A 23,462-nucleotide genomic window follows, 5' to 3' on the forward strand; every position below is an offset into this window, starting at 1 on the left:
ACCACCCTCCCCCTGTCTAGGTGAACATGACTCCCAGGGGTGTGGACCTTCCTGGCAATGTGGGACAGAAATCCTAGAATGAGCTGAGACTCAGCATCAAGGGATTGAGAAAAATCCTAGAATGAGCTGAGACTCAGCATCAAGGGATTGAGAAAACCTTCTCAACCAAAAGGGGGAAGAGGGAAATGAGACAAAATAAAGTGTCAATGGCTGAGAGATTCCAAACAGAGTCGAGAGGTTATCCTGGAGGTTATTCTTACGCATTAAATAGATAACACCTTGTTAGTCAAGATGTAACGGAGAGGGAACTGCCTGAAAATGTGGAGCTGTGTTCCAGTAGCCATGTTTCTTGAAGATGATTGTATAATGATATAACTTTCACAATGTGACTGTGTGATTGTGAAAACCTTGTGTCTGATGCTCCTTTTATCTACCTTATCAACAGATGAGTAAAACATATGGAATAAAAATAAATAATAGGGGGAACAAATGTTAAAATAAATTCAGTTTGAAATGCTAGTGATTAATGAAAGGGTGTGGTAAGGGGTATGGTATGCATGACTTTCTTTTTCTGTTTTCTTTTTATTTCTTTTTCTGAATAAATGCAAATGTTCCAAGAAATGATCATGATGATGAATATGCAACTATGTGATGATATTGTGAATTACTGATTATGTATGTAGAACGGAATGATCAAAAGTTAAGAATGTTTGCGTTTGTTGTTATATTTTTTTAAAAAATAAAAAATTAATTTAAAAAAAGCACATCAAGACTTCTATTACTGGACAGAATTGTATTTTCTGAAGGGTTCCTAGCATGGGGTAGGGATGCTGTGACCCCGTGTCCTGCCCCAGTCACTGCATCCCCTCTGCCAGGGTGACCAGCTTAACCACAGCTTGGACCTCAGACTGTGAGCAGCGGAGGTTAATCTTGCGTTTTAAGATGGACCTCACTGGTCAGCTCCAGCCAGCTAAGCCGCGGGTAAATGCTTAGAGGCAATCAGCCCTCAATTGTAGTCAACAAAAATATAGCTAGGCAGCAAGAAAATTAGACGACAAAAACAAAACAGGTAGGTGCAAAGATTCATATTGGCACTCATGGCTTTCTGCAGCTTGCGAATATAAGTAGTTTTCGATGTTCCCTTGGATCCTAAATTCCTATAAGAGCGTAATACCAAACGTAGATTTCAGAAAAGGCCCCTTTAACTTTCGTTAATTGCAACTTAAGCAGAGATCCCTGGCTTCTCTCATATGTCCTGCGCCAAGAGGTGGTGGCGATAGGAAGTGGCTTCTGCAGGTTGCGAAGCTCTTTTGTTCCTCCTCTACGGAGCGGAGACCACGCACAGCCCGGCTTGGCCCGCACGCGTAGCCCCCAGCAAGACTTGGAGAGAGCACTTTCTCCGCTGATGCGGAGCCCGAGAGCCGCGGGGAAGGGGCGGGGCTCCGGCGGGACCAGGGAGCCCCGCCCCTGAGGGGCGGGACCCAGGGCTTCCTCTGAACCCGGCTTTGAGCAGGAGGTTCGGTGTCTCCTGGTGAGAAAAGCACGTGCAAAACTGAGCAGAAGCCACTTAACCTGCTCGGAAGTGCACCACTGAGCGCGCGAGCCAGCCTGAGGCCTCCTGCAGCCGGAAGGTTTCAGCCGCGGGAGCCCTGGAGGCGGCGCCGGCGGCCCAGGCCTGAGCTGCAGCGCCGTGGTAAGTCCCGGCACCGGCTTCTCTCTCCCGGTGCCCAACTTTCGGATTCACCAGGCTGCCTTTTCTACATCCAGGGCCTCTCTGATTGCACAGTTATTTTCCTTCATTTGGCTGACTAAGATATTTCATGGGATTCTAAGGCTTTTCATTAATTTATTTGGGGGAGGTTTTCACTTGCTTTATCCCACTGCTGCCTGTTAGCAAACAGCATGAATGAATGATGCAATCCTGCATAGAAGACTCAGCAGTGCAAGATTAGGAAAATGTTCAAAATTTAGAGTTGCCGTGTCTGAATTTGTCATCTTTCTCATTAGGCATAGTTTTATGTGAGTTCTCACCAAATACATTGTTATAGAGAGCTTCAGGTTGGGAATTAAATAAATAATGCTCATTCATTACATTTATTATGTTTTCCTTATATGTGACTTGCACATTCTAGTTACTCTTTAAATATTTGGTTGACTGGTAGTAGAATGAGGATCAGAAAAGAAAATAATAATAGCCAAGGTTTCTATACTTTGTTTCAGTGCCAGGCAGGATTTCAATATAATTACATGCAATGCCCATCACTTTCGTGTTGGTGAAGCAAAGTAGGCGGGGCTTTGTAAGTTTTCAAATAATTTGATACATGCCCAATACCTTTTTACAAGCTGCTTTATTGATATGTAGTTTACATGCAATAAAAGGTATGAGTTTTAAGCGTACATATTAGGGAGCTTTTTCAAATTTATACGCCCTTGTTATCGCTTCCATGTTTCCATCATCCCTAGAAGTTTCCTAGGTCTTCTTGCCAATCAGTGCTTCCCACCCCTAACCCCACTATAATGTTCTTTGTCATTATAGCATTTATTTGTTTTTTTCTAGGGTTTTCATATAAATGGAATCATACAGTATATACTCTTTCGTGTCTGGGTTTTGGTCAGTAAGTTTTTTTTAAATTTCCATGTTATTGCAGTATTTCATTCCTTTTTATTGCTGAATACCACTCCATTGTAGGACTATGCCCCAATTTGTTTATTCGTTCATCTATTGATGTGCATTTGGCTTACTTCTAGTTTTGGACTATTGCAAATATAAAGCTGCTATAAACCGTTCATGCTGCAGGCTTCTTGTAGGACAAAATGTTTTCATTTCTCCTGGATAAATCTCCAGGAGTGGGCTTGTGGGCCTAATTGTAAGTATGTGTCTAACTAAGAGATTACCACACCTGTTTCCAAAGTAGTTGCACCATTTTATATTCCCCCTAGTAAAGTAAGAGAATTCCAGTTGTCCATGATATTTTCAGTCTTTCAAACTTTAATCATTCTTTTTATGAGCTCATTTGCATATCTTTTGAAATGTCTACCCAAATCTTTTGCTTATTTTTTCTTTTTTTTTTTTGAGGGTTTTGCTTTTTTTTATTATTATTATTTAAAAAATTTTTTATTAATGAAAAAAAATTACAAGAAGCACAACCATTCCCAACACATACACTCAGAAATTCACAATATCATCACATAGTTGCATATTCATCATCATGGTCATTTCCCACACATTTGCATCAATTCAGAAAAAGACATAAAAAGACAACAGAAAAATAAAACAAAAACAGGAAAAAAAAATTTTACATACCATACCCTTTACCCCTCGCTTTCATTGATCACTAGCATTTCAAACTAAATTTATTTTAACATTTGTTCCCCCTATTATTTGCTTTTATTCTATATATTCTACTCATCTGTTGACAAGGTAGATAAAAGGAGCATCAGACACAAGGTTTTCACAATCACACAGTCACATTGTGAAAGCTATATCATTGTACAATCATCATCAAGAAACATGGCTACTGGAACACAGCTCTACATTTTCAGGCAGTTCCCTCCAGCCTCTCCATTACATCTTGAATAACAAGATGATATCTACTTGATGCATAAGAATAACCTCCAGGAATACCTCTCAACTCTGTTTGGAATCTCTCAGCCATTGACACTTAGTCTCATTTCACTCTTCCCCCTTTGGTTGAGAAGGTTTTCTCAGTCCCTTGATGTTCAGCTCATTCTAGGGTTTTTCTCAATCCCTTGATGCTGAGTCTCCATTCATTCCAAGATCTCTGCGCCACGTTGCCAGGAAGGTCCACACCCCTGGGAATCATGTCCCACGTAGAGAGGGGTAGGGTGGTGAGACTGCTCGTTGTGTTGGCTGGAGAGAGGGGCCACATCTGAGCAACAAAAGAGACTCTCTTGGGGGTGACTTTAAGGCCTAAATTTTAAGTAGGCTTGACGTATCCTTTGTGGGGTTAAGTTTCATATGAACAAACTCCAAGACTGGGGGCTCTGCCTATAGCTTTGGTTGTCCACACTGCTTGTGAGAATATCAAGAATTCAACTTGGGGAAGTTGCATTTCTCCCTGTTCTCACCACTTCCCGAAGTGGGCTTTCCAGATACTTTTCCACTCACTGATCGAATCACGCTGGGATTCATCAGGGCATCACGCTGGACAAACCAGCAAAATCTCATGTCCTACCTGAGATTCCAAGTACTTAGGGCATTCAATCAAACTATCTACATAAGTTATATTAGCAAATACACTAGTCAAAATATAAATTTTGTAGCAAATAAACATTTTTTGCTTTAGTCTCACACAGAAGGTGACATTTTAAAATATTAATTACCATCTGTTTTCAGTACCCTGCAATAATGACATTCCTTTGTTCTTCCTCATGCAAAAACATTTTTAAAATTGTACCTTGTACATTTCACTATTATTATACACTCTAGGCATTCCTAGATTATACCAACTCAGTCTTTAACATCTATCTTTCTTTCTGATTTCACTTATGTCCCCAGCCCTCCTCCCTCTATGATTCTCCCATGCAGCTTCATTCAGTGTTTTAACACAACTATATTACAGTTAGGTAGTTTTGTGCTGTCCATTTCTGAGTTTTTGTATCCAGTCCTGTTGCACAATCTGTATCCCTTCAGCTCCAATTACACAATATCTTACCCTATTTCTATCTCTTGATGGTCTCTGTTACAAACAAAATATTCCAAGTTTATTCATCAATGTCAGTTCATATCAATGAGACCATACAGTATTTGTCCTTTAGTTTGTGGCTAGTCTCACTCAGCATAATGTCTCAAGGTCCATCCATGTTGTTACATACTTCTTAAGTTTATTCTGTCTTGAAGCTGCATAATATTCCATCGTATGTATATACCACAGTTTGTTTAGCCACTCCTCTGTTGATGGACATTTTGGCGGTTTCTATCTCCTTGCAATTGTAAATAATGCTGCTATAAACATTGGTGTGCAAATGTCCGTTTGTGTCTTTGCCCTTATGTCCTCTGAGTAGATACCTAGCAATGGTATTGCTGGGTCATATGGCAATTCTATATTCAGCTTTTTGAGGAACCGCCTAACTGCCTTCCACAGTGGTTGCACCATTTGACATTCCCACCAACAGTGGATGTGTGCCTCTTTCTCCACATCCTCTCCAGCACTTGTCATTTTCTGTTTTGTTGATAATGGCCATTCTGGTGGGTGTGAGATGATATCTCATTGTGGTTTTGATTTGCATTATTCTAATGGCCAGGGATGTTGAACATCTCTTCATGTGCCTTTTGGCCATTTGTATTTCCTCTTCTGAGAGGTGTCTGTTCAAGTCTTTTTCCCATTTTGTAATTGGATTGGTTGTCTTTTTGTTGTTGAGTTGAACAATCTCTTTATAAATTCTGGATACTAGACCTTTATCTGATATGTCGTTTCCAAATATTGTCTCCCATTGTGTAGGTTGTTTTTTTACTTTTTTGATGAAGTTCTTTGATGCACAATGGTGTTTAATTTTGAGGAGTTCCCATTTATTTATTTATTTCTTCAGTGCTCTTGCTTTAGGTGTAAGGTCTATAAAACCGCCTCCAATTATAAGATTTATAAGATATTTCCCTCTAACTGTTTTATGATCTTAGACCTAATGTTTAGATCTTTGATCCATTTTGAGTTAACTTTTGTATAAGGTGTGAGATACGGGTCCTCTTTCATTCTTTTGCATATGGATATCCAGTTCTCGAGCACCATTTATTGAGGAGACTGTTCTGTCCCAGGTGAATTGGCTTGACTGCCTTATCAAAGATCATATGTCCATAGATGAGAGGGTCTATATCTGAGCACTCTATTCGATTCCATTGGTCGATATATCTATCTTTATGCCAATACCATGCTGTTTTGACCACTGTGGCTTCATAATATGCCTTAAAGTCAGGCAGCACAAGACCTCCATCTTCGTTTTTTTTTCCTCAAGATACTTTTAGCAATTCGGGGCACCTTGCCCTTTCAGATAAATTTGCTTATTGGTTTTTCTATTTCTGAAAAGTAAGTTGTTGGGATTTGATTGGTATTGCGTTGAATCTGTAAATCAATTTAGGTAGAATTGACATCTTAACTATATTTAGTCTTCCAATCCATGAACACAGTGTGCCCTTCCATCTGTTTAGGTCTTCTGTGATTTCTTTTAACAGTTTCCTGTAGTTTTCTTTGTATAGGTCTTTTGTCTCTTTAGTTAAATTTATTCCTAAGTGTTTTATTCTTCTAGTTGCAATTGTAAATGGAATTCGTTTCTTGATTTCCCCCTCAGCTTGTTCATTACTAGTGTATAGAAACGCTACAGTTTTTTGAATGTTGATCTTGTAACCTGCTACTTTACTGTATACATTTATTAGCTCTAGTAGTTTTGTTGTGGATTTTTCCGGGTTATCGACGTATAGTTTCATATCGTCTGCAAACAGTGATAGTTTTACTTCTTCCTTTCCAATTTTGATGCCTTGTATTTCTTTTTCTTGTCTGATTGCTCTGGCTAGAACCTCCCACACGATGTTGAATAATAGTGGTGATAATGGATATCCTTGTCTTGTTCCTGATCTTAGGGGGAAGTTTTCAATTTTTCCCCATTGAGGATGATATTAGCTGTGGGTTTTTCATATATTCCCTCTATCATTTTAAGGAAGTTCCCTTGTATTCCTATCTTTTGAAGTGTTTTCAACAGGAAAGGATGTTGAATCTTGTCAAATGCCTTCTCTGCATCAATTGAGATGATCATGTGATTTTTCTGCTTTGATTTGTTGATATGGTGTATTACATTAATTGATTTTCTTATGTTGAACCATCCTTGCATACCTGGGATGAATCCTACTTGGTCATGATGTATAATTCTTTTAATGTGTTGTTGGATACGATTTGCTAGAATTTTATTGAGGATTTTTGCATCTATATTCATTAGAGAGATTGGTCTGTAGTTTTCTTTTTTTGTAATATCTTTGCCTGGTTTTGGTATGAGGGTGATGTTGGCTTCATAGAATGAATTAGGTAGTTTTCCTTCCGCTTCGATTTTTTTGAAGAGTTTGAGGAGAGTTGGTACTAATTCTTTCTGGAATGTTTGATAGAATTCACATGTGAAGCCGTCTGGTCCTGGACTTTTCTTTTTAGGAAGCTTTTGAATGACTAATTCAATTTCTTTACTTGTGATTGGTTTGTTGAGGTCATCTATTTCTTCTTGAGTCAAAGTTGGTTGTTCATGTCTTTCCAGGAACCCGTCCATTTCATCTACATTGTTGTATTTATTAGCGTAAAGTTGTTCATAGTATCCTGTTATTACCTCCTTTATTTCTGTGAGGTCAGTAGTTATGTCTCCTCTTCCATTTCTGATCTTATTTATTTGCATCCTCTCTCTTCTTCTTTTTGTCAATCTTGCTAAGGGCCCATCAATCTTATTGATTTTCTCATAGAACCAACTTCTGGTCTTATTGATTTTCTCTATTGTTTTCATGTTTTCAATTTCATTTATTTCTGCTCTAATCTTTGTTATTTCTTTCCTTTTGCTTGCTTTGGGATTAGTTTGCTGTTCTTTCTCCAGTTCTTCCAAGTGGACAGTTAATTCCTGCATTTTTGCCTTTTCTGCTTTTCTGATATAGGCATTTAAGGCAATAAATTTCCCTCTTAGCGCTGCCTTTGCTGCGTCCCATAAGTTTTGAAATATTGTGTTTTCATTTTCATTCGCCTCGAGGTATTTGCTAATTTCTCTTGCAATTTCTTCTTTGACCCAGTTGTTGTTTAAGAGTGTGTTCTTGAGCCTCCATGTATTTGTGAATTTTCTGGCACTCCGCCTATTATTGATTTCCAACTTCATTCCTTTATGATCCAAGAAAGTGTTGTGTATGATTTCAATCTTTTAAAATTTGTTGAGACTTGCTTTGTGACCCAGCATATGGTCTATCTTTGAGAATGATCCATGCGCACTTGAGAAAAAGGTGTATCCTGCTGATGTGGGATGTAATGTCCTATAAATGTCTGTTAAGTCTAGCTCATTTATAGTAATATTCAGATTCTCTATTTCTTTATTGATCCTCTGTCTAGATGTTCTGTCCATTGATGAGAGTGGTGAATTGAAGTCTCCAACTGTTATGGTATATGAGTCTATTTCCCTTTTCAGTGTTTGCAGTGTATTCCTCACGTATTTTGGGGCATTCTGGTTCGGTGCGTAAATATTTATGATTGTTATGTCTTCTTGTTTAATTGTTCCTTTTATTAGTATATAGTGTCCTTCTTTGTCTCTTTTAACTGTTTTACATTTGAAGTCTAACTTGTTGGATATTAGTATAGCCACTCCTGCTCTTTTCTGGTTGTTATTTGCATGAAATATCTTTTCCCAACCTTTCACTTTCAACCTATGTTTATCTTTGGGTCTAAGATGTGTTTCCTGTAGACAGCATATAGAAGGATCCTGTTTTTTAATCCATTCTGCCAATCTATGTCTTTTGATTGGGGAATTCAGTCCATTAACATTTAGTGTTATTACTGTTTGGATAATATTTTCCTCTAACATTTTGCCTTTTGTACTATATATATCATATCTGATTTTCCTTCTTTCTACACTCTTCTCCATACCTCTCTCTTCTGTCTTTTCGTATCTGACTCTAGTGCTCCCTTTAGTATTTCTTGCAGAGCTGGTCTCTTGGTCACAAATTCTCTCAGTGATTTTTTGTCTGAGAATGTTTTAATTTCTCCCTCATTTTTGAAGGATAATTTTGCTGGATATAGGAGTCTTGGTTGGCAGTTTTTCTCTTTTAGTAATTTAAATATATCATCCCACTGTCTTCTAGCTTCCATGGTTTCTGCTGAGAAATCTACACATAGTCTTATTGGGTTTCCCTTGTATGTGATGGATTGTTTTTCTCTTGCTGCTTTCAAGATCCTCTCTTTCTCTTTGACCTCTGACATTCTAACTAGTAAGTGTCTTGGAGAACGCCTATTTGGGTCTAATCTCTTTGGGGTGCGCTGCACTTCTTGGATCTGTAATTTTAGGTCTTTCATAAGAGTTGGGAAATTTTCAGTGATAATTTCTTTCATTAGTTTTCTCCTCCTTTTCCCTTCTCTTCTCCTTCTGGGACACCCATAACACATATATTTGTGCGGTTCATATTGTCCTTGAGTTCCCTGATACCCTGTTCAAATTTTTCCATTCTTTTCCCGCTAGTTTCTGTTTGTTTTTGGAATTCAGATGTTCCATCCTCCAAATCACTAATTCTATCTTCTGTCTCTTTAAATCTATCATTGTAGGTATCCATTGTTTTTTCCATCTTTTCTACTTTATCCTTCACTTCCTTAAGTTCTGTGATTTGTTTTTTCAGTTTTTCTATTTCTTCTTTTTGTTCAGCCCATGTCTTCTTCATGTCCTCCCTCAATTTCTCGATTTCCTTTTTGAAGAGGTTTTCCATTTCTGTTCATATATTCAGCATTAGTTGTCTCAGCTCTTGTATCTCATTTGAACTATTGGTTTGTTCCTTTGACTGGGCCATATTCTCAATCTTCTGAGCATGGACCGTTATCTTCTGCTGCTGGCATCTGGGCATTTAGTCAGATTTCCCTGTGTGTCGGACCCAACAAGGTTGTAAGATATTTCTGTGAAATCTCTGGGTTCTGTTTTTCTTATACTGCCCAGTAGGTGGTGCTCGTGGCACACGTTTGTCTCACATGTTTGGAAGGGATCCCCCTGGTCACCGTTCTCCGTGGCCTGGGGATTTCCGATCCAATTCTCTCAGTTGGTTCGGGGGGCCGCGTGTGGTGGGGGCGTCAGCCGCCTTGGCTTGAGGGGACCCTGTGGCTCCTTTATTAATTTCCCTATTGGTGCCGGCCGCAGCGGGCCCGGGGAATTCGCTACCGGACCAGGAAGCCACCCGCGGGGGAGGGGCGTCGGTCGCAGGCCGCCGCGGCCTGGGGAATTCGTCACCGGACCAGAAAGCCGCCCGCGGGGGAGGGCCACCGCGGCTTGGCTAGCCCTCTGATCCGAGACTCGTAGCCGGACCAGGAAGCCACCTGCAAAAGAGGGGCGCCGGCTGCCGCGGCTTGGGAAACTTGCCTCTCCGAGACTCTCAGCCGGCCCGGGAAGGAGGGAGGGAGGAGCTCCGGCCGCCACAGCTGCCACTGCTCGGGGGGTCGCGCGCCGCTCGGGGATCTCACCGCAGCCGAGTCTCGCAGTCAGACTAGCCAGTCCAGACTGGGGTACGCTGTGTGTCCATTCCCTACTGTGGCCCCGGGAGCTGTTCTGCACTGTTTATGTTCACCTAGTAGTTTCTCTGGAGGAGGAACTAAGACGCATGTACCTTACTAAGCCGCCATCTTGGCCCCACCTGGTTAGCTACTCTTGAACAACGTACCCAAATACACTTAACTGGGACAGAATATTATTTTCAATAAATTAGTGTAGAATAACTGGATGTCAATAGTCAAAAGAACGAAGAACAACCTTACTTTACACCCTTTATAAAAGTTAACTCAGGGTGGTGTGATGGTGGCTCAGTGGCAGAATTCTTGCCTGCCATGCCAGAGGCCCAGATTCAATTCCAAGTGCCTGAATTTTGGTTCTGAAAAAATCCAATTCCTTCTTCACACAGTTCTGCCCCTTGAACCAACTTTGAAGCTACATCTGATTTACAGACTTGATACCCAGTGGCTGCATGGTCAACAGCTCAGCTGAGAATTGTCTTCCTCTGGGTTTACACTCACAACAACATAAGCATGATGATGCTTTCATCAAACTCCACACTCCGATGTTCTTTATCAGTCTAGAAAAGGTAACATTTTCTTGGAGGACTCTCCTTTAATGAAGTTGACAGTGTGATCAGTATTGCACGTGGCCCAAGTACTCTACGAGCTATGGGCGCCTCCTCCGTGGGTCCAACAGGAAGAAATTGCTTCTGTAGGTTGGTTTTAATGGCTTCAAATTGTAAAGTCCTGGGATCTGAATTCCTTGAGAGAGGGATTCCACCTGAGTTGCGTTTCACCACTCCCGAGGGGAAGGTTCAGGTGGTAGAGAGCCCTAAAAGCAGCCTGTTTCTGCGTTTGGGGCAGTTGTAACCTATGTAATCCCAGCGCTGAGCCCAGAGGCAACGAAGCTTCCGTAGAAACAGCTGCAGAAGGCTCTGTTTTGCCCCCTTTCCTCTTTTTCAGTTAGCCCAATAGGCGACTTCCGCCTTGATCAGTTTCGCCTGAGCTGAGGGCCTATTTTTAGTAGTCAGAAGTTGTTCCTTAATGCCACTATTGGTGTTAGGTTGGGTTTAGTCTCTACTACTGTTGGAGACTCTTTCCTTTCCCTCCGGGAAGTCGCCTGTGGGGGAGGGTCGCCAGCCCCCGCGGCTTGGGGAACCGCTGTTCCGATGCTCCCAGCCTGCCCGGGAAGCCGCGTGTGTGGAAGGGGCTGCAGTTGCTGGCCACCGCAGCTTGGGGGACCGCTGTTCCGAGGCTACCATCCGGCCCGGGAAGCCGTGCGTGGGGGAGGGTCGCCGGCCACCACGGCTTGGGAAACCAGTGTTCCGATGCTCCCAGCCGGCCCGGGAAGCCGCGTGTGTGGAAGGGGCTCAGGTCGCCGTGGCTTGGGGAACCCGATCCAAAGCTCCCAGCCGGCCCGGGAAGGAGGGAGGGAGGGGCTCCGGTGACCAGGTGCTTCGGCCCAGGGAAGCGCACACCTCACGGGGACCTCACCGCAGCGGAGTTTCTTAGCCGGTCCAGCCATTCCGGAATGGGGTACGCTGTGTGTCTGGTGTCTGTCGTGGCTCCGGGAGCTGTTCTGTACAGTTTCTAGTTCTTTAGTAGTTGTTCTGGAGGAGGAACTAAGACCCGCGCGCCTTACTAAGCCGCCATCTTCTCCAGAAGTCATAGGCCTAATTTTAAGTAGGTTTGGCCTGTCCTTTGTGGGGTTAGGTTTCATATGAACAAACCCCAAGATTCAGGACTCAGCCTATAGCTTTGGTTGTCCTCACTGCTTGTGAGAATATCAAGAATTCAACTTGGGGTAGTTGAATTTTCCCCCTTTCTCACCATTCCCTGAAGGTGACTTTGCAAATACTTTTTTTATTCACTGTTCAAATCACTCTGGGATTTATCGGGGCATCACTCTGGACAAACAAAACCTCATGTCCTACTCATAAATTCCATGTACTTATGATGTTCAATTAAGCTGTCTTCATAAGTTATATTAGGAAATGCACTAGTCAAAATATACATTTTGTACCAAATAAACATTTTTTGCTTTAGTCTCACACATAAATTGAAATTTTAAAATATTAATTATCATCTATTTTCAGTACCCTGCAATAATGACATTTCTTTGTTCTTCCTCATGCAAAAACTTTTTTTTTTTTAATTTGTACATTTAGTCACTATCATTATCCACTTTAGGCATTCCTAGATCATACCATCTCACAGACTCAGGGTCTCTTAGGTCGCCATTGTCCAGGCTCCATTCTCACTTGAATGTTTGATTGGGCCAAGGGTCTGCTTCCAAACTCAAACTGGATTCAGTTCCTTGAGGGTTAATGGACTGATGGCCTCAGTTCCAAACTGGTTGTTGGCCAGAGGCCTCTATCTGTTCTTGCCTCCTGGGCCTCTCCACAGGGCAGCTTACAACATGGCAGCCAGCTTCCTTTAGAACAAGCGAGGAAGAGAGGGCACCGCCAAGATGGAAGCCGCATTATTTCTTTTTGTGTTTCATTTGCTCCTTTTTCTTTTTTTACTTTGAAATAATTATAGATACCCAGGAGGTGCAAAGAAGTGTGCAGGGGAATCCCATACACTCTTCCCCCATTCCCCACAGCAATAACTCCTAGAACCATGGAATAGTATCAAATCCAAGGAGTTGACATGGGTAGAATAAGTAGAGTTTATTCGGATGCATACTGTCATGGTTGGGGACAGGTGTCAACTTGGCCAAGTTGTGGTACCTGTTCATCTGATTGAGCAAGCGCTGGCCTGTCTGTTGCAATGAGGACATTTCATAGGATTAGGTCATGATCACGTCAGCTACACCCACAGCTGATTCCATTTGTAATCAGCCAAAGGGGAGTGTCTTCTGCAATTAGTGATGCTAAATGCAATCATGGGAAGCCTTTTAAGGAGGACTCAGAGGAGACAGGTGCCATTCCTGCTTTGGCTGGTGAGCGTCTCCTGTGGAGTTCATCCAGGCCATCCATCGGAGTCATCGGCTTCGCAGCCTGCCCTGTGGATTTTGGACTGTGCATTCCTACGGTCACGTGAGACACTTTCATAAATTTTATATTTGCAAGTGTTCCCTGTTGATTCTGTTTCTCTAGAGAACCCTAACTAATACACATACCTAATCTCACCAGTGACATCCTGTCACCTCTGCTTCATTCTGTTCACCAGAAGAGTCACTAAATCCAGCCTAGGATCAAGGGGAGGGAATCACAAAAGGACAGCAATTCCAGGAGACGACTCATTGGGTGGCCCATTTTAGAGGCCACCTCCCACAGTTGTGAAATTTTTTGCCTATGTTTTAGAAGTTTTATAGTTGTAGCTTTTAAGTTTAGGTCTGTGATTCATTTTGAGTTAATTTTGGGTACTGAACTGCAGGTCAGGGAAGAAAATAATTACCAAGATTTCTATATTTTATTATAACTGCTAGCTGGGATTCCGATATACTGATGCTCACTAGTCCTGTTACTTTCAGGTTGGACTTCTTAAATTTTCAGGCAATTTGATACATGCTCAATACATTTTTTTTTTGCACAGGCAGGCACCGGGAATCAAACCTAGGTCTCTGGTATGGCAGGCAAGAATTCTGCCTGCTGAGCCAACCGTTGCACCACCCAATACTTTTCTAAAATTAAAAAGAAAAAAAAAAGTAGTCAAGTAGCAATGTATGAATTCTAGGTTAGAAGAGGAACATGGTGTGTTTTTATAATAAGAATAATTCTCATTTAGGTGTAGATGGTGTCAAAGAAGAAGAAGTAATCTATATGAGAGAACACACTGGAAATATTCCTTTAATTATTCTGACATTCTGGGTAGTGTCCACTGTTGGATGGAAGCACCGCGGGGCTGCAGCTCTCCTGGGCCTACCAGTGGAATGGGATTTGGATAGCCTGGAAAACCCAGTCATGCTCAGCAAAGTGGGGGGAAAAAAATGCTAGACTTGCATTACGGGGTACAGGGCTTTGGGTACACCTTGTCCCTTTCTGCCCTCATGGGAGAATCCTCACCCACTGTTCCAGTAACAGTTCTTTCTGAATTCAGCAAGGACCATGTTTGAATCCTCTAAATTAAATATTTCCCTTACTGTAAGGACCCATTCTGGCTCCCTGCCGTCTCAGTGTCTCCTTTGCTTTATCTTGTCTCACGTTTTTTTTTTTTGCAGGGGCAGGTGCTAGGAATCAAACCTGGGTGTCCTGCACAGAAGGTAAGAACTCTGCCACTGAGCCACCATTGCCTGCCCTGGTCTCATGTTCTTAACCATTTCTTTTTTGTCTTTTTCTCCTTCTTTCTGAGCTTTAACACTCTTACTGACATCTCAGATTTCCAGTTTTAATAACAAGGATTATAATTCAGAGTTGTTAGCTCTGTTTCCTTTTTCTTGATTGCAACAGGACTCTTCTCTGACTCTTCTTGGAATGCTGTTGACCTTGTTTCGCCATTAGGAAGGGAGCAGGGACCGTTTCATGGCATCTGTAACGTACTGGAGTCTCCTGCTTATTATTGGCATTTTGTTGTCTCAACAGGTCCCCTCTCCCTTTGTACCCTTAAGAAGGTATAGGTAGGTGATTTCTGTGATTTCTGATCACACCTAAAGCTTTTGCAGAATCCAAGGCACAGACCAGAGCCTGTTTACTTCTCTGCGGCACTTAAAGGAGGCAGAAGGAAAATGTTTCCCAGACGAAGCTGTTTTGTGAAACTGTGCATCTGACCCCTGATCCTTTTTGAAACTGATCCTACTGGGAAAGAGGGTGAAGCCAGCTAGCTAATCTCTGTATTTCTTGTCAGGGGGCCCGGACCTTGATGTTCATTTCCTCATTCTCTCTAGGCTCTTCTTGCTCGTACAGAACCCACAGAGTCTTTCTGAAAGAATTTTGTAGCCAGAACTTTCTGCTTCATTTTCTTTCAGGAAAGGAGCAAGAAGACAAGCACATCATCTCCTTGAAATCTGGCATTGGAGAAAGGTGAGTGCATTTTGTCCTTTTTTTTGTTTGTTTGTAATATTTTTATTCTAAACAACAAACAAGCATACAGACATTCTTGACATACGAACATTTTTGTCATGGGTGCAATCAATGGATGCAATTTATCTTTTGTTGTTAATGTTTTCCATGTATTTGAGTGTTAATATGTCTATTAATTAGTAGTTTACTCGTCATCTGAATAAAATAAAATGTCTTCTGTATTTGCACGGGTAAGATCTCATCTTCCTCAAATCATGTATCAGGTGTTATTTTGTGTCTTGCTTTCCCTCAAGATTATATTTATGTTGTATGTAGCTGTAATCTGTTCGTTTTCATCCTTGTGTGGTATTCTAGTGTGTATACATTCCACAAGTTATTTATCTGTTCTCTTAGTTTGTATTAGGTAAGGGGAATTTCTGAGTCACAGAGGACACATATCTTTAAACTTTCCTCAGTAATTCCGAATGGTTTTCCAAAGTGGCTGCACCATTTTACACTGCCACCAGCAGTGTATAAAGAATCACCATTTTATAAGACCTTTTTACAAGTATGATGTCATGTGATAATTCCTCACCGTGGTTTTAATTTGCTCTTCCCTAATGAATAATGAGGTTGAACATCTCTCACGTGATTCTGTAAGGTGCTGTTCAATTCTTTTGCCCATTTGTCGACTGGCTGTAAGGGAGTTTTTAAAAATGTAATTAGGGGTCAGTCTTCAAAAATAAAAAATAAGAAACAAACAAAAACAACTCAGGTTCCCTGAAAAATAGTTGTTCTTTTTATCATAAAATGTACTATAAATGTGTTGGCCAAGGACCCAAGCCCTGTGTACAGGAAAGTCCTGCCATGACTTTGGATTCTTTCACTCTTCTCTGAATCCAGAAGCTTCTTAGAATCCAATTTGCAACCTCAATGCTCAGAGGCCTGTTGCCCCTGTGACCAACTTCTAAGACGAGAGAGCCTTGTTCTCTCCATTGTGCTTGACTTCCACAACCTCTGTACCAGCTTTTATCTATTCTTACACAGGAGAAGGTAAAGGCTCAAGCCTAACACTAAGGTGAAGGAAGCGAAGGTGATCTTAGGTGATTTTTAGGTGTAAAGTTGAGAGAAAGTTTGTTGGGGGATTCTTTGGGAGAAGGTGATTTGTACAGGTGATTTTCCTGTCATCCAAAATCAAATCTAAGTCTTAAGGCTGGCCATGAAGGAAAATGTACCTTTGAACTTTTGGAGCTTGGGATGAGAAGGTCATGATTTCTTTATCAGACCAGCCTTTGCTTCCCCACCAAAGACCCCTTGGGGTCTGGCCAGGAGGTGGGGCCTGGGCCTGGGGCGGGACCCTGCCCTGTCTGAGCTTGAATCCTTCTACTGGACTCTTTTCCACCCCTTTTCCTCCCTCCCCCAACAGCCACATATTAAGAATCCAGTCTGTTTTTCAGCAATGATTTTTCTTTGTGTGGAATTCTCATGTACACAATTTACTTTGAAGCAACTGAACTCACTCAGTAGATTCCAGTTTTTTCTGTAGCCATCCGAATTTTGAATATGCATGAGTTGTGAGTCACCCCTAGTGGAGACAATGAAAACAAAAACCCCAGAGAACCTGGAAGAGTGCAAGGTAGCAGACTGTAACTTGGGGGTGGAGGGCAAATGCCCTAGGTGAGTACTTCTTAGTCAGAGTTAAAGGCCTGTACCAGACCATCTCTGGGGAGGGTATAGAAAAAGAATCTGCCTTCCAAATAAGTGTGGTGCAATTTGTCTCAGACATCCTATTGTCTCTGTCTTTGGGACTACAGTGGAACCCAGGAAGCAGGTGTCAACAATAGGTCGGGACTAGTGTTCATTTGGGGATGTGGGAATCAGTCATTGCTTTATCTGAGAAAATGTACATGTCCTTTCATGTTTAAGGCAGATGGTCTTGTTGAAGGTACTGGTGGTGTCAGTGGTTGGAAAGAAGTTTAAGCAGTTGGCTTTTCATACATGAGAAAATAGTAATTTGTTTGGTCATTGTTCTAGTTTGCTAGCTGATGGAATGCAACACACCAGAGATGGATTGGCTTTTAATAAAAGGGGATTTATTTTGTTGGTTCTTCAGAGGAAAGGCAGCTAACTTTCCACTGAGGTTCTTTCTTACGTGGAAGGCACAGGATGGTCTCTGCTGGCCTTCTCTCCAGGTCCCTGGGTTCCAACAACTTTCCCCAGGGTGACTTCTTTCTGCATCTCCAAAGGCCTGGGCTGAACTGCGAGTGCTGAGATGAGGCATGCTGAGCTGCTTAGGCTGTGCTACATTGCATTCTCTCATTTAAGCACCAGCCAATTAAGTCAGACGTCACTCATTGTAGCAGACACACCTCCTAGCCGACTGCAGATGTAATTGGCAACAGATGAGGTTCACGTACCGTTGGCTTATGTCCGCAGCAACAAGATTAGGTATGCTCACCTGGCCAAGTTGACAACTGAATCTAACTAACACAGTCATCTTAAGACGGAAAGCCTCTTGAGAATGGTGCCCATTCTGTGCTCTCACAGGCCTGGTGCCTGGTACAGAGTGGCCCCAGGGACTGGCTTTGTCTTCTTACTGGCTTTGAAGTTGTAGGCGCTTGTCAGTCATTCTTAGGAGCATGGCCCATTCTTTCTTAATTATACTTTCTTGCCTCATGAACGTTCTTAAAAGGTTCTTTAGCTGGTCCTATTGATCTCCTTTCGCCTCATTTGCTTGTCTTTTCTCAGCACTCACAGATGGTGCATCCTCCATGCTCTGTGGAATTATGCTGCCTTAAGCATTGCTTCTCTTTAGACGGAGACTGCCTTGCCTTGTAATATGAAGTAGGTTGATTTTCCTGGACCAGAGCTAAATCAGTGGTTTGTTCAACCAGAGAGCATGGGGTATGGAGGTGCCTGGAGTTCTCTGGCTCTATGGGAACTTGATGATTTAGAGCCTGTTTCTATCCACTAACCTCCCAAAGAATGTGCAGCCCTTCTTGTTTCACTGTTAGTGACTCATCACCCATTGCGTTGTCCATGGAGAACTTTACTCTGAGTTTCTGATAAAATCTTAGATATTTTCTGGGTCCATTTCAGGTTCTTATCAATACTTAACCTTACTAAGACACACACATTTCTTTTTTTTTTTTATACTAAGTCGCTGTTTTTTTATTTCCCCCATCTGAATTTTTTTTATTGTGATCTACCCTTTTTTTTTTTTTTACCCCTTATCTCCTCCATTATTTATTTATTTATTTTTCCTTTTTTTCTTTTACTCATCAGTCCATTACCTGGATAAAGGGAGCATCAGCCATGAGTTTTTCACAATCACATGGTCACGTTGTAAAAGCTATATAATTATACTGTCATCTTCAAGAGTCAAGGCTACTGGAATACAGTTCAGGAGTTCTAGGTATTTCCTTCTAGCTATTCTAATACACTGAAAACTAAAAAGGATATCTATGTACTGCATAAGAATAACATCCAGGATAACCTCTTGGCTCTGTTTGAAATCTCAGCCACTGAAACTTTATTTTGTCTTGTTTCTTTCTTCTTCCTTTTGGTCAAGAAGCCTTTCTCAATCCCACGATGCTGGGTTCCGGCTCATTCCCAGGAGTCATGTCCCACTTTGCCAGGGAGATTTACACCTCTGGGAATTATGTCTCCAAAGAGGGTTGGCAGTGAGTTCATCTGCCAAGTTGGCTTAGAGAGAGAGGCCACATCTGAGCAACAAAAGAGGTTCAATTGGAGTGATTCTTGGGCATATTTATAAGTAGGCTTAGATTCTCCTTTGTAGGGATAAATTTCATAGAGGCAGGCCCAAGATCGAGGACTCAACCTATTAAATTGGTTGTCCCCAGTGCTTGTGAGAATACCAGGAATTCCCCAGGTAGGAAAGTTGAATGTTTCCTCCTTTTTCTCCATTCCCCCAAGGGGACTTTGCAAATACTTTCTTTTTCTCTGTCCAAATTACTCAGGGATGTATCAGGCATCACACTAACCTGTACAAACCAACAAGATCTCACTCCCTTTTCAAGATTCCATGTATTTCTGGTATTCGAATAAACTGCCCATGCAAGTTAAATTAGATAGTGTGCTACATAAAATATAAATTTTTTCACCAAATATTATCTCTTCCTTTGGTCTCATAGAGAACTTGAAGTTTTAAAACATAGACCATATCATCCTTTTGCCCTGTATTCTGATTCACCTTAGTCCTATCCAGATCATCTTCATTTATATCTCTACTTGAAGTCTGACCACTTTTTAAACTTTTTTAACAGTTACTGTTTGGGGTAATGCTACTTTCATAGCTTCAGAGCTCTAACACTGAGTCTCAGGTGTCAAACAAATATCTGAAGTTCCAGGGAACCACCAGGTTATATAAACACATCTCAGCATCTCAGAATTTAGAAATAACAGTTACAATTCTGGAATAGATGTGACTGTTGTAATAGCTTATGATTTAGGAATCTTTACAATAGGTCTTTACTGGATAACCTATGTTCTTGATTTGAATTCTCCATTTGTATATTATAATTAGTCCGTGTGAGTGAGACATGATAATAGTTGCCTTTTTGTTTCTGACATTTCATTCAATATACTGTCCTCAAGGTTTATTCAGCTAGTTGCATGCCTCACAACTTCGTTCCTTCTTGCAGCTGCTTAGTAGTCTGTTGTATGTTGTGGTAGTCAGGGTTTTCTAGAGAAACAGAACCCTACAGGAGAAATCTGTAAATATGAGATTTATAAAAGTGTCTCATGCAACCATGGGAATGGAAGAGTCCAAAATTTGTAGGGCAGGCTGTGAAGCTGGCAGCTCTAATGAAGGGTCTTTATGAACTCCACAGGAGAGGCTTGCTGGTTGAAGAAGCAGTGAAAGAGTCTCTGCTCTTCCTTAAAAGCCTTCAGCTGATTGGATTATCTCATTGTGGGAGGCATGCCTTAGTTGATTGCAGATGTGATCAGCCACAGATGCAGTCAGCTGACTGGTGATTTAATACACCTGCCTTCCAGTTTATCAATAAGCCATCATCCTTAAGCAACAGTCAGGCCAGTGCTCACTTGATCAGACAACTTGGCCATAATCACTCGTCCAATTTGACTCCAGAACCTAACCATAATAGTCCACCCCTTGCCAACTTGGCAGCTATACACATCACCTTGAAACATGCTTAATTTCTAAATAGAACATAGTAACAGACATATGTTTCACCTAACAATACTCAACTGTCCTATGTCAACTGGAAATGCAGTACAGCTGGAATAGGGTATAATTCCTTCAGTAACATTCATCTTAAACTCATATCCTATGATTTAAATACTATAACATGAACAGTACAACTTAGGTCATATGATAAGAGCAAAACAATGTATTTGCTACCTCCATCCATTGCAAATTGTGTATACTGCTGCCATAAACACCAGAAGACACATATTTCTGCAAGTCTTTATGTGGTTTCTGTGCACTTGAGATCCAAGTTTTTTAGTTCTTTAACCATTACTTAGGAGCTCAATGACCTTAGGTAAAGTGTTTAACTTTCTTCTACCTCTATTTGTTCATCTGTACAGTGTACATCTGTTTTAGTTCCTCGTTGTTAGAGCAAATACCATGCAATGAGTAGGCTTAAAAAATGGATTTCCATTGTTTAAATTCTTATTGGCTCACGGTTTTGAGGCTAGGAGAAATCCAAATCAAGATATCATCATGGCAAAGCCTTTTTCCCTAAGACTGGCATTCTGGGGCTGACTGCCAGTGATTCTTGGTCTTCAGCGCCTCTATTACATGACAATAAATGTGTGGGCTTCTCTTGGGCTCTCCCTTCTTTTCCAAGTTCCCTTGACCTTCAACTTCTTGCTTTCTGTGATTTTCTTTCTTTTCATTCTGCTTACAAAGGACTTCAGTGATAGGATTAAGAGCTATCCCGACTGAGTTGGACCACACCTTAACTGAAGTCACCTCAGCTAAAGATCCTACCTACAATGGGTTCACAGCCACATGAATGGATTTACTTCATGAACACGTTTTTCTGGGGTATAATAGCATAGCTCCAGACCACCACAACATTTTCAATATTGTTCCTGCCAAAAGGTCTGTGGCTAGACCCAGAATAGTGGAAACAGATAGAGAAGTAATACACATAATAAATCAGTTTTATTGACTGTTAAAAGATGATAGAAGTTGCAGTAAAAAGAAAAAGTTAGGCAGGATGAGGGAGAATAGTGATTTGGGTGAAAGGGGGTAGGGAGGGGACAGGTTACAAACTCTTGGAGATGAGGAGCTGAATGAGTGGATATCCCGGTGAAGATGAGTGAGGGGGAAAGGGGTAGGAAATGAAACCAAAGATGGAATGGGTTGGTGCTGGTGATGTGTCAGGCTGGCGGGTAGATCTCTTAGGCAATTGTAACAACTTTGGCTTTTAGGGTCATTGAAGGATTTTAAGCAGAGGTATGGCATGATCTCATTTATGGCTTAAAATGATTACTCTGGCTGTCATGTTGCAAATAGACACTTGGATGGGTGGTGGGGTAGCGTGGGCAAAGAATGAAGCAAAAAGACCTGTTAGGAGGCTATTGCTTCAGTCTTGGCAAGAAACATCAGTGGCTTGGGCTAAAGGTCAGCAGTGGATATGGTAAGGAGTGGTCAGATTTGGGTTAGATTTGGGATAACACCAACAGAATTTCCTGGAAGACTGAATGTGTGGAATGAGAAAGAAAAATCAAGAGTTGCTATAGAAAGGGGTTGCTGTCAAATAGTGAGGGAAGGTTGACAGAAAGGCAGTTTTTTGGGGGTGCAGGGAGGGTGGTAGAAGATTAGAGGTTCCGTTTTGGACATGCTGCATTTGGGATGTTTATTAAACATCTAAGTGGAGGTCCAAGCAGTTGGAGTTTGGGAGAGAGAATGGGGCTGCAGATATAAATTTGGGAGTTACTGTCAGAGATGGCATTTAAAGCCCTGAGTCTGGAGGAATTCATCAAGGAAGTTAGGTTCACAAAGGAGACCAAGGATGGTCCATGGAATATTTCCATGTTAAGAAACATTTCCATGTTAAGAAAGCAGAAGACATGAGCCAGCAGAGGAGCTCAAAGAAGGCATAATATGTGAACCTTGGAAGTTGGTCCTCTAAGTTGAGGGCTCAGCTTGAACAAGAGCACAACTGTAAGGAAACAGAACCAAATGCTGGCAAGCTGTTAGCGTATGTGTTTAGTATTCTCGTATTTTATATATGGCTTTCTTTTACATGGAGACTTCATTCACATTTAAGTTGCTCCTGCTAGTGCATTGTTTAAAATGCCATCATCTAATTGGCTCCATTCTTTTACCCTCTCCATCCCCTTCTTAGTGCTATCCCTGTCATCTTGTTGAGCTTCTATTCAGTCCTTGAGAATTCTCTGCACATAAAAAACTGAAGCCAAAAGCTTAAATAAGCAGTAATAATGCACATTTTGTGTTGAAATTAGCACCGCCATCCCTGAAAAAGTGGAGGTCTTCATTTTTCAATTGTATGCAAGGCCTGTCCCCATTATGGTGGGCATTTTAAGAAAACTTATTGTGTAAAGTGAGACCCATCATTGGCCCTGACCTGGCAGTGAGTGAGAGAGAAGTGTTGAGGTGCCATTTCCATTTATCTGTAGGGTTAGGGCAGTCATTTGTAAATAGGCACAGAGAGAAACTGCGGTGGCATTCTTCCATCAGTCCTTACCTGCTTTGGGACTTGGAGAATATTAGAGAATTGAATATGAGTGAATGAAACTCAGGTTTCTTATTTGGAGTACTCGGTCATAAGGGCTTGAAGCAGGTGTCAGCAATTTTGTTTTCTGTAAAGACCAGAGGGGACATATTTTAGGCTTCATTAAGCATACAGGTTCTGTCACAACTACCCAACTCAGTTGTTATAGCACAAAAGCAGCTATAAGCATGTGAAAAAAGAAGCATGGCAGTGTTCCATTTAAACTTTATTTATGGACACCGAAATTTGACTTTTCAAATGTTTCTCATGTGTCACAAGATATTTATTCTTCTTTTGTTTTTTTTCAACCACATGAGATGTAAAAATCTTACTATAGCAATGTAGATATTTATAATAACTTTCTACTTGATATTTTGGGAACATTCACAGTTTTAACAGCTGATCAAATGGAATTTAAGTTAGTGTTTAATATTTAGAATTTAAGAAACTGTGCTACCTGAATTTGTAGACTTTTTTCCTTGTTGCCTTAATCTTTGCTGTTTTTGCCTGAATCTTAAATTGGTTTATGAAGCTTACTGTGCAAACACAGGTTTTACAATGATTATTTAATTATGCCT

The 23,462-nt window shown here is 41.3% G+C and overlaps 1 protein-coding gene across 1 annotated transcript in view; it reads left to right on the plus strand.

The window, feature by feature from the left end:
- The first annotated feature begins 1,526 nt into the window (after positions 1-1,526).
- PSPH (phosphoserine phosphatase) overlaps positions 1,527-23,462 on the plus strand; it is a 40,266-nt gene continuing 18,330 nt past the window's right edge. Inside the window, exons 1-3 of the mRNA XM_077141061.1 lie at positions 1,527-1,693; positions 14,374-14,415; positions 15,118-15,172. The gene's annotated coding sequence lies outside the window, so the exon portion shown is untranslated. The remainder of the gene's footprint in view (positions 1,694-14,373; positions 14,416-15,117; positions 15,173-23,462) is intronic.

This window comes from Tamandua tetradactyla, chromosome 23 (assembly GCF_023851605.1).
Source record: "Tamandua tetradactyla isolate mTamTet1 chromosome 23, mTamTet1.pri, whole genome shotgun sequence".
Taxonomy (NCBI): domain Eukaryota; kingdom Metazoa; phylum Chordata; class Mammalia; order Pilosa; family Myrmecophagidae; genus Tamandua; species Tamandua tetradactyla.